Source organism: Nasonia vitripennis (genome assembly GCF_009193385.2).
Source record: "Nasonia vitripennis strain AsymCx chromosome 5 unlocalized genomic scaffold, Nvit_psr_1.1 chr5_random0008, whole genome shotgun sequence".
Classification (NCBI taxonomy): Eukaryota; Metazoa; Arthropoda; class Insecta; order Hymenoptera; family Pteromalidae; genus Nasonia; species Nasonia vitripennis.
The window spans coordinates 721,347-738,193 of record NW_022279659.1 but is presented as its reverse complement, the minus strand read 5'-3'; the positions used below and the strand labels follow the sequence as shown (position 1 = coordinate 738,193).

General features: G+C 33.5%; 1 long non-coding RNA gene across 1 annotated transcript; it reads right to left on the bottom strand.

The window, feature by feature from the left end:
- Positions 1-4,459: 4,459 nt before the first annotated feature.
- LOC116417948 lies at positions 4,460-6,835 on the bottom strand. The gene is made up of 5 exons (XR_004228143.1): positions 6,653-6,835; positions 6,395-6,564; positions 5,305-5,465; positions 4,960-5,173; positions 4,460-4,880 (listed from the first exon to the last, which is right to left on the bottom strand). It is a non-coding gene; the product is annotated as an uncharacterized LOC116417948 (long non-coding RNA).
- Between the last annotated feature and the right edge of the window lie 10,012 nt (positions 6,836-16,847).

Sequence of the window (16,847 nt, the reverse complement as noted above, 5' to 3'; positions counted from 1 at the left end):
TTCTCTTTTTTAAAATACTTGTATAAGGAGCTACGAAGTGTGGGGTAGCTAAATTAAAGGGTTTTCGTTTTAGAGCTTAGATTCTCGCTTTAGGTCGTCTTAATCCGATTTGCTGCGTTATTTGTTAAAAAAATATTTTTTTTTAAGGAGCCACGGAGTGTGGGGTAGCTAGATTTATAGATTTTTGTTTCGGAGGCTCGCTTTTGCTTGCCTTTCTTTGATTTCCCAAAGTATTACTCGTTAAAAATAGTTTCGAGTTTATAGTCTTAAAGCGTGGGGTAGCTAGATTTAAAAATTATCGTTCCCGAGCTTTACTTTTTGCTCTAGCTTACCTTCCTCCGGTTGACCATCGTATTTTCCTCTTTAAAAGAGTTATTAGTAAAAAGTCTCGGTGCGTGGGGTAGCTAGATTTAAGAGTTTTTGTTTTGGAGCTCTGCTTCTTACTGTAGCTCGACTTCCTCCGGTTTGCCGACGTACTTTTTCTCTGAACCCTCGTATAAAGAGTCCCGGAGTGTGAGGTAGCTAGATTTAAGGGTTTTTATTTTGGAGCTTTTAATCTTGCTTTAGCTTGGCTTTCTCCGATTTGCCGCCGTATTTGCTTGAAATATAGTTTAAGGAGCCTTAAAGTGTGGGGTAGCTAGATTTAAGGGTTTTTTCCTTTTGGAGCATTTATTCTCGGTTTCGCTTGCCTTTCTTCGGTTCGCCGAAGTATTTTTTTTTTCTAATGAATACTTGTATAAGTCTCGAAGTGTGGGGTAGCTAGATTTAAAGATTTTAGTTTTGGAGGCTTGCTCTTGCTTGCCTTTTGTATCGCAAGCAAGTCATTTAACTTCTTTTTGTAGAATGCATAGAATTCGAGTTAGAGCCAAAAAACTGTTTTTAGCAATTTTGGGATGTGACCGCATTCTGCGTATACATGCAGGATCAAGCCAAAAATAAATTTGGCACCTTACTATTACGAGGGGAGTTCGCACACAAATTTTTAGCTCGATTGATAAAAGTCTATCAGAGATAATGTAAGACCAAACTTTTGATTCAAAAAACACGCAAAAATTAAAAAAATTGTGCCCGCATTTTCTTTCCCACAGTCTACTATGCAGTGTGGCTGCTAGAACTTTCGCTGACCGTATCCACGCTGGGCATCTATTCAAAGTTCGCGCGTTCTTGTCTTAAAAAATCGAGTGCTGGCTTTTGCAACAGTCGCTCAGAGCTCTAGTCAAGAGCAGATATTCTGTAAGGTCTCTCTAACAGGAGCTATTCAACCCGCCCGGCGGATTTCCCCCCGGGTTGTCTTTCCGGTTGAGGGCAACTTCCCAGTGGCAAACCCTAAGCCGCCTGATTGAACATATCCGTGGATTTTCTTCTGGTTAGCTGCACCTTCCCAAGAGCCTCCAATATCAATGACACCGTCACGTACTGATAGAGCCTACGACGGGTTCACTACCCTTACCACTGATGATAGTCTGCAGTTACGGGATTTACGATTCCTAAGTTTACGCGTCCTTCAGTCTGCAGCTACACACCCATGTTAAGACTAAGATTCCCCCCACCCCTTCCCCACAACCGCCGCTCTCTGACAACACGATTAAAATCTACCCTATTCAGGGCAACATATTATTTGAATGTAAGTAAACTCACGTTTGACCGCTATTTTGTTCTATGGCTCAAGCCGTCCTGGTAAGAAGCATGTACAAATTACGTTTGTCCACAAATTCGGTCGGTTTCGAAAAAAATGATCCTTTTGTATAATCAATCGTACACTTTTTCAACTTACCTTCTACTTGACGATGTAATTTCAATTCCAAATTACATAAAGTTTTCTGAGTTTTCAGAGTTCGGCAGATTGATATTTTTTGTATCAATTTGATTCTGAAATATTAATCTTTATTTATAATCTCTACTTTTATCATTATTATAAGTAATATATTGTTACTTTCATATTTTTATTTTACATCTGTTGTAGTAAGTGAAGAGTGCAACGAAAAGTGACGGACCCCGGGCTTGAACCGAGATCCATTGGCTTGCAAGGCAGACGATCTGTCGTCGCGCGACGGCCGCCACCGCATTGCACTCTTCTTCTCGCTCTCTTATAGTAATTGTAACGTCGGCCAATTCTCAGCCGAATTTTTCCGAAAATAAAATCATAAATGCACCGAAACAAATGTCTTCTTGCAGCACGAACAGTGATAAAATCCCTGTCGTGCCGACCGAACGTATTAAACACACACGCGAGACACGTATAGTAACTAGTGTCGATAATGCACTGACAACAACGGTTATCTACACGGGGACCTTACCCCTCGCGATCAATCACGTACCGACTACTATCATATGTTAAATGATTACCGAATGATAAATAATAATCAAAAATAACTGCAGTCATGCTGCGTAAAAACGCACTTACACTATGCAGATAAGCTAACCTTAAGCTCTACTACATAATCTTTAATAGAAACCTTGATCCTCCGCCTCCGTAATAGAAACCCCGATCACCTACCTCAGATATTCTCCGTATCTACAAGTTCCTTTTCTCTGCTAAATAATTCTGCTAAATAAACTAAACTGAAATTATTAACACTTTATAATTATCCATTGTACGTGCAATTCATATATATATATATATATATATATATATATATATATATATATATATATATATATATATATACTTGTGTGCCTACATGCGTGTATCGTACGCGTATATACATATATATACCCTGTATACTAGTATGAAGTTAACCAATATTTCGTATATCATTTAACACTTTTATAACAACTGTGTAGCGTCCAGAGCGAAAACACGATCACGAAAGCAGAAGATGCAAGGAGGTAGTTCGACTCCGAAATTCAACTTTAGTTCGAGTATAGAAGTGGGCATGTTCTAAGAGCCACGTGTACTTTAGCATGCTAACCATGTATAAGAATTTAACTTTGGTTCAAGTATAGATTCTGAAACTCAAGACCACGCTCACTTCTCCTATAAGCTATGTATAAGCTTGGAAATGGGCTGGGCTTCGAGCCACTCCCTTAGTCAACACCTACATCCTAGCATCTTGTGCCACTTCCTTGGCATCCTACTACCCTGGTAAACGAAAGCGTATCTTCTTTAGTTATAAGCCGATTACAATGCTGCAAAATGCGCAAATAACGATGTTTTCACTGTATGCTCATGCTTACGCATGACTACAGCACACATACTCCTTCCACTTGTTTACCACCCACAACTACCTACCCCCATATATCCATCTAGGGGAAAGAGGCAACAAAAAAATCTGTTTTTATATTCTTAACAATAATAAAGTATATTTCTAAATTAAACAATAGTATTTGGAATCAGTTGTTAAATCCCGGCTGGAACAGAAAACAATTATGCGTCTCGTTAAAAATACTTCGATTTACAAGTAAAATTGTTTAAACTAACGCGGTTAACAAATTATAAGAATATATATGCGATTTCGTTACAATAATGTTTCGGCGGATGTGGCATCTTTGTATCGGTTCGGTGGCGGATTTCGAGGTTAGGAATTCATTTGGGATGGTGGAGTCGTGAGCGCACGGCTACGCTGATCCGAATGTGTCGCGTAACAACGAACGGAACGGTCGGGATAGTGTCATGGTGTTTTGAGGTGATCCTTCGAATTTGTGGGGTCGTAAGCGCACGGCTCCACAAATCTTTGTCGCTCGTCTCGTTCTTCTCTTTATCCTGTGTGCACACAGTGATAAAGTGAGTCGAGAGATGTCGGCGTAAGGCTGGCTTTGGGGATTAAGAGTTAACCTTACCATTGGGATTCCATTGGGAACCATATGGAATCCATGTGGGCTTTTGCGGTGGGAGCCCACGAGAAATCACATGGTTCCCACATGAATTTTACGTGGGTCCCACATGATCAATGCTAGCTGTGAATTTCGTACTGTCCGAGACCTACATGGAATTCATGTGGGAACCATGTGAAAACCATGTAGATTTTATATGATTTTGACATAATTTCCACGTGGTTTTCACATGATTTCCACATGGTTCCCACATGAGTTTTGTGTAATCTCGTCATAATAAACTTATTATTCTATGCAGGTTATAGATGAATAGGACTTAAGCGAAAAAAAGTTAGCCTAATTCGTCTCAAAAAAAAAAATGTTTTATTTCAATTATTTTACAAAAAACTACGGTAGTATTGCACACCCATGTGCTGGAAAACTAATTTAATTACTCTTTCTCAGTAATTGACAAATACTGTTTATGTTAGATAATACTGTTACTATTAGATAATACAATCACAAAACACAAATTATCGTCATTCCAAACAAAAATAATTTTTTTTTTTTTATCATAAGAGTCTAACTCATAACTGAAGAAACAAAATAATAGTTATTTGTCGCAGTATACTTGCAGACACTTTTCTTAATTATTATTATTATATTATATTATTCTTAATTTGAATTTTTACTTGAGTTTGACACTTGCAGATAAACCTCAACTCTTTGGTTAATGATTTAAAATTATGGAACTTTCAATCAAATACAGAATATTGTTTTTAAACAATAATGATTAATCTCGTTTGTGAAATACTTAAGAATAGAATTATTTTTTGTAAGTCTACAAACACTTACAGATAGACCTCAACTCTTTGGTTAATAACCTATAGAAAATTATGAAATTTTCAATGAAACATAGAATATTGTTTTTAAACAATAACCATTAATAAATATTAGAATAACTCGCTTGTGAAATACTTAAAACTAAAATTATTTTTTTGAAGTCTTTGAAAATGATCTTCTCAAGTCCTTGATTTTATAACCTAGTTGGCGATTAAATTTGGAAATTAATTCTCTTTTCTTTGCGTCATTGTACTTTCTCTCTTCCATGTAATCTTTGAATAATTCTGCAATAACAATAGTAATAATAATAATATTAATAAAGGTTTTGTTAATTATGATAATTTAATAACAATAAAGACAAACCTCTGACCAAAAAATATTTTCTTGGTGTAATCACTTTTCGAGGACTTCGGTTCCGTATGTTAATTGATACTTTTGACGGCTTAATACATCTATTAACAAGTTTTTGTTTGATACAAACAAGTTCCGCCGTTTCTCTCAGAAATATGTAATCTCCACGTGTTTTGAGGAATTCCCAGAATTCTGTGTTGACGGATGTACCATTGCCCAAATAAATCTGAAAATGAAATAAAATAATTGTTATCTCATTTATAAAATATTGTTAACTTGTTTTAATAAAAAAAAAATAATTTTATTTAATGTAGAGAATCGAATGTGAATATTGTCCTTTAAGGTTATTAAACTTACCATATTGTTATCGATTTGATACTTTACTTTTCCTTCAGGATCAACATCTGTAGCATCAGGAGTAATGTATAAATTTATTTCTCGCTCATCTGGATCAACTGCGACAGGTTCCACAGGCCTTTGTACAAAAAGCCTTCGTGGGTTACGGATTATATTTCTATCTGTAACGAAAACAAAATATAAACATAAGATGTTTTTTTAAGCAGACGGGAGCTCCATATAAGCTTAAACTAAATTATTAATTAGATTTTATTTAATTTAATTAAAAATTATCGTAAATAAAGCATTGTTTTATAATTAAATAAAAAAGTTTAACTTAATTTGGCACTGATAATCATAACCTCAAAATATTTTTGTGATATTGAAAATTTTAGGTCATGGAGTAGATATAAGATGAATAATTTTTGGTGTCGATACTTGTTTAATTCTCAATAGTCATACGATTACTTTTTGTTCAATTTTCTTTTTGTTCTCAATTAAGAGCTATCATACTTGAAGGGCTAAAATTTTGCATGGTGATTTGTTTCAAGATCTTGAAATAACGTATCAAGTTGTCTTTATCTCAAGTGTTGTAGTTTACATTTTCATAAAATTACCTATGCAAATTTTCTCCACAAAGCCATAAGGTTTGGTGTATAACAGCTGGAAAACACAATTAAGTAAAAACTGTTATGCTAGCCTGTTTCTACATAATTAAACAAGTATCTACACCAAAAATTATACATCTTATATCAACTCCATGGCCTAAAACTTTCAATATCACAAAAATATTTTGAGGTTACGATTATCAGCGCTAAATTAAATATTCTATAAGAAAGAATTACTGTCGTATAAGAGCATCTAAGTTATACTTTCTTATTTAATTATAAAACAATGCTTTATTTACGATCATTTTGAATTAAATTAAAATAAAATCTGATTATAAATTTAATTTTTGTTTTAAGCTTATATATGCAGCTCTATTAGTTTCTCTATTTTTTATTACTTTAAATTATGTATTTATTTTTAACAGGGAGAAGTGATTCAGTAGCTACTTTCTCTATCAGGGTATCTTACATAAAAATAATTGTGTTTTCACAAGGTTATTTACCTCGTATTCCATTTATCGGATCACGTAAATGTGGAGAACCTGCAGGTGCCTCATGACGTGGAACTATAGGTTCTTCAGGAGTGAATTTGCTAAAGGATCATTAGCTAATGGATCTAATGGATCAACTTAATTATCTCCAAACAGTTCTTGGTCGATTGGTGATAGGGATGCTATATAATGTATAATAAAAGAAAATTAATTATTGTTTCATGATCAAATGAAGCACCATTTTACATAATTTAATTTAGAAATACATACCCCTCATTACACAAGTGGTATGTTATTATTAGAGTACGAGTCATTGGAAGTTTGTTGTCCTTTCGCTGATGTTCCAGGTAAACTGGTGTTTACTTGCAGAGACTGGCGCGTAGCAAGAAAATTGATTTTAGCATATTGATTCAGCTGTTCTTGATTAAATCTGTTCTTGCTTTCCGCAATAGCTTTTAACTGCTGCTGCTACCAAATTATATAAAATTATTGTGAGATACTACTACAATAAGACTGAATATAAAATAATTAATTTGTGCATAGTACTTACATGGTCTGCTTTTTGTTGCAATCTATTTTTATCAATAACTTTTTTGGGTGCATCAGACAGTTGAGAATTTATTGGCTCGCTTAGAGAAAATATTTTTTTAGGGCATCTGAATCTAGTGTTGCTGCTTCTTGTTTTAGCGTCATCTTCCGACTCTATTATAATCATGGAGTATCGTCAATTGAAAATTTATTATTAATTTATATGTATTTTAAAAATTTAAAGATATGAGGAAAAGCGAGCTGTTCCTTGTATCTGTTCCTGTTCCTCATATATATAGATATACAAACCCATGTTAAACGCTCTTCCTTTTCTCTGTTTTAGCGTGTAACGGGCATAACGGCAGTGGTCTCTTCGTTGTTGTATAGAAAGTATATAACCTATCTTAATAACATATCTTAAATTTGCAACTTTATTAACGATTGATGAGAGCTTTGAAAAATTTATAATTGTTAGTAGGTATTAACGGCTGCCGAGTAAGAAATTGACGAGAGCCTCCAAAATATATAATTGTCTTTTAAAAGAAATCGTCAATAATATAACATGTTTTAACATTGCACTAAATTTGTAACAGTCGCATAAGTATAACTTATTTTGTTGACATAATTGCTTTCAATTATCATCATGACTGAAAAATATACAGGTCGTAAACGTAGCTATAAAACATTTTTGGAAAGCTGTAAACTTGACGACATTTCAAATGATACGCTACGGAGAACAAGTATCAAAATCAGAAATCAATGAAAAATGAGTTGATTATTAGTCTTATTATTGTAATCTTAAACGTATGTCTTTTTTAACAATATCAAATAATTTTCCATTGTTCCGAATTATTTTTTAGAATTTAAAAAATCCTACTAATGATTTGGCTTATAGCGGAAGTGTGCATCTACAAAGCAATCCGACTGATGGTCAGAAACAAAAATAAATGGCCCAATATATGGATGCAAATAATTTTAAAATTAATTCAAGACCAATATATTCAAATCTTATTCTGGAAGCAGATTCACATAAAGAATCATATATATTTTATACCATTTTCCGTAGGTTATGGTAGAAACAAATTTATTTACATATGTACATATACCCATTTTCATCTATATATACATTAATCAAAAATATTGATTTGAAACTTTGAGAAAGCAAAATAATATTTCATATGCATATTTTAGGTTGAACTTGTAAAGGTTGATCAAGCTACGCAGTGGGAAACATTTGTAGACGATGTTTCGAGCAGTGACGAAAGTAATGAAGACAATCATCCACAAAGAAATTTAACAAAGACTTCTAATTTAAATGATTTAATGCTTCATGAAGATTTTTCGAGAATTATTTCAACTCCAGTTGATAAAAGCCCAGGTGAAGTATTTCTAATGCTTATTGAGTTTGCATTATCACAAAAACTTCCTCTAAATGCAACAAGTACGTTATTCCAATTTGTTAATAGAATTTTTAAGGAAGCAATTTTACCTGAATCTTCTTACATGCTGGATAAACTTTTGAATTCGAAGACGCATGTCGAATTTCACGGTATTTGTCCTGCGTGCAGTAGGTATATTGGTCAAATTACTGATTCCGAACCAACGATACAGTGCGACATTTGTTTATTAAATATTGATATATCAAAACCGTCACTGGACAATATTTTTTTGGTAATAGATCCGTCCGAAGCTGTATCGACTATTATTAATGCAAATGATGATTTTTATGATTTTATTATGAATGAAAGGACGTATGATGGTACTATTAAGGATATATTTGATGGTAAATTATATCGATCATTTGTAAAATGTTTACCAATTCATGAAAGGACGTCGTATTTAACAGCGATTTTAAATACAGAGGGTGTTCCACCTTTCGAATCCTCAAAGTCTTGTATCTGGCCTATTTATTTATCGGTAAACGAGATACCTATTTCAGTAAGATTAAAAAGTCCATTTGTGTGTGGTATTTGGTTCGGCAAGTCAAAACCACCAATGCACACCTTTTTAGAACCGTTAGTTTCTAAACTTAATAAACTATCGAATATTGGAATTGAATGTACAGTAAAAAATAAAACAAAAAATCTTAAACTGCATGTTATTATTGCATGCGTTGATTCTGTGGCTGGTGCTCCAATGCAAGGTTTCAAACAATTCAATGGGAAGTTTGGTTGCCCTTGGTGTCTGCATCCGGGCGAATATTTCGCTGGGAGTATAAGATATCCAATTCTGATCTGCCATCCGGAAAAAAGAACTAAAGACCAAACTGTACAATTCATGAAAATTTTATGTGAAAATTCATTAAAAGAGTATTATGGAATCAAAGGTGTGTCACCGCTTATTAATCTTAAAGGTTTCGATATCGTCGAAGGATTTGTACCTGATTATATACACTGCTGCTTAGCAGGAGTAGGCAAACAAGTCACGGAGTACATTCTTCAAAGAATCCCTGACAAAATTCCTGTCATTGATAGTTATTTGAAAAATATTAAAGCTCCACAACAATTATCCCGCTTATCAGTGAAAGAGGTGACTGGAAAGCTAAAGAATGGGAGAATTTCATTCTACACTACAGCGTTCCTATATTCAAAAAATTATTGGATGCAGATTTACTTAGATATTGGTTATTATTTGTGGATGCCTTACACATATTGTTGAGACAAGAAATAACGAGTGAGGAGCTTGATCATGCTGATGAAATGCTGCACGAGTTCAATGCCCTAACTCAAGAATTCTTCACTAAAAAAGGAATGACATCAAACATGCATCGTTTACTTCACCTTTCAACAAGTGATTTAAATTGGGGACCTTTTTGGGCCCACTCAACCTTTCCCTTCGAATCTGCAAACCATGACGTACTACGTACTACAAACTATTCACTGCGCAAAAGGAGTTAATTTACAGATTTTAAGATTCTTAAATTATCAGAGATGTTCAAACCTCATCAAAAGTAAAATTTATTCACAAGCTTCTTTTGCAGTAAGACATTTTTGTGGAAATATTTCTCGAAGAACAATAACAAAAAGTTGTAAGATTAATGGCGTTACATACTTAGGTAATAATATAATTATAAGTCCTATAATTTTAGACAATTGTCAATTATCTAAGTATTCTAAGATTTATAAGAGAGTTGTTATAAACGGTTGCCTTTATACTTCTGACAAAGGTAACAAACGTTCTAATAACAGTTGTTGTCAAATGATAGATGGAACGTTCCAAAAAATATTGTATTTTGTAATTGACGATGAAAATAATAAAGAAGTTTTGCTATGTAAAGAGATACGGACTAGAGCTCAAATAAATGATTCGATTTTTCAAATCGACTTTATAGATGATGAAATACGAGCAAAAAACATCGATAGTATAAAAATGATTTGCGTATTTATAACAATTGAAAACATTAATTATATTTCAATATTACCTAATTTATATTATAATTAAATTTTAATAAATACTTTAGATAATTTTATATTTGAATACAGTATTATAATAGTGCAGACGTATTATGATATTTATAACTTTGTACAATTGTTAATAAACATATTTATTCTCGAATAAAATGTTGTTAAATATATTTTCTCCATTTCGTCTTCTCTACATCTTTATAATTCTTGTTAAAATCATGCAGAACTCATATGGAAACCGTGTGATCTCAGCTACCTCGAATATATTTATTTATTTATAGCTGGTGTTAGAAATTATGTAAAGCTCATGTGGAAACCATAAAAAAATCATGTGGTTCCCACATGAATTCCATGTACGTCTCGGACAGTACGAAATTCACAACTAGCATTGATCATGTGGGACCCATGTGGGAACCACGTGGTTTCTCGTGGGCTCCCACAGCAAAAGCCCACGTGGATTACATATGGTTCCCAATGGGAACCATGTGGAAACCATATAGAACCTACATGGTTCCCATGTGTGTTTTTTTACGTGGGTGAAGTCATGCTATATGAGTAAAGTAATTAATAGATATTGTTGATATTAGCATGATAATAGTGTAAAATGTCTTGTCTAACAAAACTTAACTCAATGTATACCCATTGGAACATTCATTTTGGTTTCTCAAATGGTTTCCCAAATCACATAAGACAACAATTTCACATTTGGCTTTTCATCGGTAATTGGCCAAATTCTTTAATCGGGAACCATCTGGACAAAGGAGAAATGACTTTCAATGATTTTGTAACTTTGTGCGCCAATCTACTATCTATCGCTGACGACGATTTCGAGGAGTGTGAACTAGTATCTGAAAATGAGTCTCCATTAGAGGAAACATTGGAAGCGTTGAAACCATTATCAAGTTTCAGTGACGACGTAGACGAGGTATTGTATTCATTATATATATATATATATATATATATATATATATATATATATATACATTACGATATCGGGGTTTATGGAGCCCTCGTATACATCAAGTAATAAGTGTATACATAGGTATAATGACCACCTCTGATTCCTCTGATTTTTAGTGTTTTTTTTTTTCATGTATATTCAATTTTTCATGAGATATTGAAGATTTATGAAATAAAGAATAACTAGGGACTATGGAGCCACCAATAAAAAACACTAATAATTGATTCTGAAGCCATCATTATTCTAAACTATTCTACTTTAATCCTTGCCAATCAAGTAGAATTACATAAAAAATAAAACTCTAGACATTATCGACTGTTGAGAGAAATAACCGACAACCTCCCGATTTTCTTTTATAACTACCTATCTTGCGATCCGCATCAACAACCACATGTCTCAATATTTATTTATCAATAAACATATGACCGAAAAATATGCAACGTAACATCATTTCTACGACTTTTATTAATCAAGTCAGATATTATTCGAAAACAATCTGTTGCAAAGAAACCAACCGACATGTTAGTTCACAGAACATATATGACCGCATTTTCACGACTTTTAAAAGCGCGTAGGGTCTTTTTTCTGATCAATCTGCTGCGAAGAAACCTTCCGACAATTCAGTTTACAGAACAGATATGACCGGACAATAAACAACGTAACCTCATTTCTACAACTTTAGTACATCGAGTCAGATACTCTTGCAATCAATCAGTTACCAAGTAACCGACCAACTGTTGGTTTACAAAACAGATACGACGGACCAATGTACTAACGAACCTCATTCCCACGACTTTGATTTTCGCAATCAAAGAGTTGCAAAGAAACCAATGGATCAATCAGTGTAAAGAAAAGATATGTCTGATAAATGCACGACGTGACCGCATTTCCAAGACTTGTATCAGACGCGTCTCGGGTTTATTGTAATTAATCTGATGCGAAGAAACCGCCCAAAATATTAGATTACAGAACACATATGACGGACGAATGTACGACCTAATCGCATTTCAACGACTTTTGTCAATCAAATATTATTCGCTACAATCTGTTGCAAAGAAACCAACGGACATGTTAGCCCACAGAACGTATATGACCGCATTTTCACGACTTTTACCAAGCGCGTAGGGTGTTGGTGCTGATCAATCTGCTGCGAAGAAACCTACCGACAATTCAGTTTACAGAACAGATGACGGACGAATGTACTAACTAACCTCATCCCCATGACTTTAATTTTCGCAATTTAACTGTTTCAAAGAAACCAACCGAAAAATCAGTATACAGAAATGATATGTCTGATATATTTACGATGTGACCGCATTTCCACGACTTTTGTCATTCATAGAAATGTCACATATCTGTTCTGTAAACTAATACGTCCCATTTTTTCTTTGCCACAGATTTCTTGCGAATTACACCCGACTTAATTTATAAAAGTCTTGAAAATTGAGGTAACGTCGTACCTTTGTTACTTATCTGTTCTGTTTTGTTGCCGTACATCTTTTAGACATACTTGTTCTGTAAACTTATTTGTTTGTTAGTTTCATTTCAACAGACAGATAGCGAAAATTAGTTAGCGTAATTGATAAAGGTCGTGGAAATATGGCGACTTTGTACTCGTACATTTTTCGGTAATATCTGTACCGTAAAATGATTTGTCGGTTGGTTTCTTTGCTACAGAATGTTTGCGAATAATACCTAACGCGATTGACAAAAGCGGTAAAATGAGTTAACGACGTAAATTTATCAGACATATCCTTTCTCTATTGGATTCTTTGCAACAGATGGATTTTGAGAATTACCTATCATTATTGATAAAAGTCGTGGAAATGAGGTTACTCAGTACATTTGTCGGTTATCTGTGCTCTGTTAATTGTGTTTTTGGTAAGTAGCTCTGCACCAGATTGTTTGTGAGTAATATTGGGCGTGATTTAAATAAGTCGTGGAAATGAGGTCACGTTGTACCTTTGTCACATTTCTGTTCTGTTAACTGATTTTTGGTTTGAATTATTTACAACAGATTGATTGCGACTACAGATTGTTGACGCTATTGATAGAAGTCGTGGAAATGAGGTCAGGTCGTACATTTATCAGACATATCTGTTGTGTAATCTAATTGTAGATTGGATTTTCGGTAATTTATGAAAGTCGTAAAAATCAGGTCAACTTGTATATGCGTCTGATAGAGTTGATAAACTAATTTGGTGTTCGCTTGACTTGCACCAATGTCTTGATTTCCTTAATACCTGTCGCTATTGATAATGGTCGTGGAAATTGGGTAACATGATAGAAGTCGTGGAAATGGTGGCTCCATAATCCCCTATAGCGTTGTAAGCCATACGGGATTATCGAGCCTTTGGCTCCATAATACCCGATAAACGAAGTAATTATGGAGCCCGGGCTCCATAATCCCCTACTGCCGAATATATATCTATATCTATATCTATATATATATATATATATATATATATATATATATATATATATATATATATATATATATATATATATATATATATATATATATTATTCCTATATAGTTATTTTGGCAATACTCCCCCCACCCCCACCTCTTGCCATACTCGCACAAAATAACGTAAAAATCGTTAATTTTTATTGTTCCCTATATAAAAAAGTCATGACCGGATGAAGTGAAGCCAAGAATGCGATGATATGATTGGCTCATACAGAGCGCATGCGTCGAATTTGAATTTCGAGTTAGTAAGATTTTTATTTCTGTAGTAGTTTCTATAGTCTCTAAAATAGTGTCTTAATGTCGTATTAAAATATTAAAATACATTTGAAGAATACTATATCTAACGTTTTTTATTTAAATATATGTAAATATTATTTAATCATGTGCTGTAATCGGGTTGTGACCGTCATATGACGTTGCATATGCGCATGCATCTTTACGAGATTTGACGACGTCAGTGTGAGCAGTGCCATATTGATTTTCGATTTGGCGCAGTTGAAGCAACATCGCCAACACGTGTTCGTGCTTTCATCGAAAAAATTCGGACTCATCATAAAATTATACAGGTAAATATTACTAAAATGTTGTTAAATATCCTTTAATGTTGATTTAAGTATCAGTATTTTATTGTTTAAATGTTTCCTGGCAGCGCGTGCACGAGATATACGTAGAAGCATTTTAGGTTATTTTCTATCACACGCACGTGGGCGTTAATGAGCGCGATTATTTTTTTATGTCCTATTATTAAACATTGATCGCCATTTCATTAAAAATTTTAAATATAAAAACATAATAATATATAAAATAATCTAAAAACAAGGATTTTTTTTAGCAAACAAAAAATGGCAGAGGCTGAAATCCAGCTCGACTACTCGAATAATGAACTATTTGATGAAATGGTGGATAAAGATCCAGCAGTGTAAGTTCATCATCTATTCAAAAAATTAAATCATTTTCAATTTATTCATAAATTTTGATGTGTATTTTCAGGGAAATTGTTGGCTATGTGGAGAGCATAGAGGGACGCAAACAAGTCAAGTCTTATTTCTTGTTTAAAGGCTATAGCCGGGTTACTATGGTGAAATGGCCCCCTTGGAAAATGTATATATGTTATATACCATTCGATGGGGGATAAAAAAAAACTCCCATAGCCAAATTTTTAGCTCTCTGCCTAGTGCGCATGCGCAGTAACGTCGATAAACGTGTTTTTTTGATTTTATTTTTTTCTGAAGTCCCTATAGGATAAAAATTTTTTTAAAAATTCACATTGGTGTATTTTTATGTCATGAATAACTGCAATTTTTTTGGGATTACATAACCTCAAATATCGGATCTAAAAAAATTATTAAAGTTTTCAATCGATATTTTGACCCCCTTGTTTTTGAGGTGCAACTTTTTAAGTAGACTTTTTTTGTGTACTTTTTCCCGTTCTTTACGATGGCACTAACGTTTTTTCCTTAAAAATGGTGGCACAACTCGATTTGAGCCAAAAACTGATTTTTTTGCCATTTTTTCACGTTTTTAGCTGGTTATGTTACAATTTAGTTACTAAAGTGACTCCTTTTGAGTAGTTTTGCATATCTTCCCATGAAAACATAATCAAATGAAATATTTTGTTCGCTCCAAGCCGTATTTTTTATATTATCTTACGTTTTCAATGATGGTCTTATCAGAATTTGAGGTAATAAAGGGTTTCTCTCTATATATAAAAAGAATATCGCCGCTGTCAGTGTCTGCTTTTCTCTTTAACCTAAAAATGCCCTCATTTGAGTGATTTAACGCCGAAAAAGGCCATTTTTGGTACCATGTAACCCAAAACTAACCTAAAAATGTCATAATGCAAGGGTTTTCACGCAAAAAAGCCTGTTTTTAGCTAAACATAGCCTTGAAATCGATCGTTTGAGGGTACTTTTGGCGTCTTGTGGTCTTAAAAAGGCCATATTTGGCTTATCTGCCTCTACTTAATTGATTATTCAAAATCTATTGACAGTAATAATTATCAGGTAAAAAGGAATTGAAGTTAAGTATGTTCAATTCGTACAAAGTATAATTTATTATCTTCATAGGCTATTTAAAATAAATTATGGAACGTATACAAGTAGCTTTTTAAAAATAACGAATGTTCACAATAGAAAAAATGATTCACTCATCATTGTCACTATCTTCATCAATACACACTTCAATTTGATCATTAAGAAACATTTTAGACAGAATTTCAGCTGGTCGTATGATTTTTGATAAATATCTTCCATGTGAAAGATAATAGATTATGGCAGCAATATGCGCACAACATCCTATAGTACGGTTACCGTTAGCACAATCACAACAGTGTCTTAAGATGCTAGAATAACCAATACCATTTGGTTTATACTCAACGAAACATTTGTATTGTTTTCTGTTAATATGCCTGGATTGAACTTCAAGTTTGAGAATATTGTTAGTCTCTTTTGAATATCCAATCTTCAAATTATTATCTGCGTCAAGCATTTCCGCTAAGTAAGATATTGTCTGTTTAAGCTGATATGTTCCTGTAAACAGAATTTTCAAATCTTTTATTGTTAATTCAGGAAAGTCTGGTAAATCATCCGAAGTTATTTTTTAAATGGTAGTTTCCGACGACTCCATCTTTTGTCTGCTACTAAAACTGCTAATGTATTTTCAACATTTTTTCTAGATTGCATAGCACTAAATATTTCATCTTGCATGTCTTCATCAGAATCTAGGCGTTTGCCAAACAAGTTATTTAAGTAGCAAGAAATTTTACAATAAGATCCAGTATTTTTCACCATTGTATTATCAAGTTTGTGATCTAATAACCTATATTTTTTCTTTTGAACTCCGTGCACTGCTTCAACAACCCATCGCAGTTTTGTCGTGAATCTTGTTTCATTTGATTCTTGCGTAGAAAGTTGAGATTTTGAACCTTTGAGTGCAGGCAGCAAAACAATATAACCCATATTTTCTAATTTTTGTTTAATGTCCCTGAAACCTCTATCCAGTATAAAAATGTCCCCTTGGCGAAGAAGTTTCTGTAAAATATTCTGCTTCTCTTCCAATATTTCAATCAGTATTGTAGCATCATTTTTATTTGCAAGATAT